The 993-nt window shown below is 39.5% G+C and overlaps 1 non-coding gene across 1 annotated transcript; it reads left to right on the top strand.

Moving 5' to 3' along the window:
- Positions 1-486: 486 nt before the first annotated feature.
- Positions 487-593, top strand: LOC121203914 (small nucleolar RNA R71). The gene has a single exon (XR_005898846.1). It is a non-coding gene; the product is annotated as a small nucleolar RNA R71 (small nucleolar RNA).
- Positions 594-993: the final 400 nt, after the last annotated feature.

Here is a 993-nt window from a genome sequence, read left to right as displayed (position 1 = left end):
GTGGCCTTTGATTTCCTTGACCATCCCACGAGAAATTGGGATGGTTCCTCCAACCTGCATTATAGGTATTACTGTATGGGTTATTTTGAGATCTAGAATTATTATTACCCATGTATTGGACTTGTTCCTCCTCAGTGTTGGGGTTGAAGGATTGATATTCTGTGTGTGTTCCTCCTCCATTTGAATCGCACATCATAACTAGATGTACCTGAGTAGAACCACACATACCATCAATCTTTTTATTTAAGAGTTCTACATGGTTAGATAGCATAGTAACTGCATCGAGGTTAAAAACACCGGTCGCTTTCGTTGGCTTTGTCCTCATAACTTGCCACTGATAGTTTTTCAGTGACATTTCTTCAATAAATCTGTAAGCCGCTTTAGGTGTTTTTGTTGTTAAAAGGTCCACCGGTGGCTGCGTCGATGAGTTGCCTCGTTGAAGGGTTCACACCATTGTAGAACGTCTGAACCTGTAGCCAAAGTGGTAACCCATGGTGAGGGCACCATTTTAAAAGATCCTTGTATCTCTCCCATGCATCATAAAGCATTTCTACATCCATCTACACAAAAGAAGAGATGTCATTCCTCAACTTAGCCGTTTTAGCCGGCGGAAAATATTTAAGTAAAAACTTTTTGGTCATTTGTTCCCAAGTAGTGATTGACCCTCATGGTAATGAGTTCAACCACTGTTTAGCTTTGTTCCTCAGTGAAAAGGGAAACAACCGAAGGAGTATGGCATCATTAGAAATGCCATTGATTTTAAATGTGTCGCAAAAGTCCAGAAAATTCGCCAAGTGATTTTTTGGATCATCATCCTGCAAACCATCAAACTGAACAAATTGTTGTATCATTTGAATCGTGTTAGGTTTTAGTTCAAAATTATTTGCAGCAATAGCAGGCCTAACTATACTTGACTCAATTCCTGTTAAATTCGGATTAGCATAATCATACATAGTCCGTAGAACATGATTCTGATTTACTGGATCAGCGGCA

The sequence above is a fragment of the Gossypium hirsutum genome, chromosome A07 (assembly GCF_007990345.1).
Source record: "Gossypium hirsutum isolate 1008001.06 chromosome A07, Gossypium_hirsutum_v2.1, whole genome shotgun sequence".
Taxonomy (NCBI): Eukaryota; Viridiplantae; Streptophyta; class Magnoliopsida; order Malvales; family Malvaceae; genus Gossypium; species Gossypium hirsutum.
Note: the sequence above shows the minus strand (reverse complement) of the source record. Positions and strands in the feature narration are given on the sequence as shown.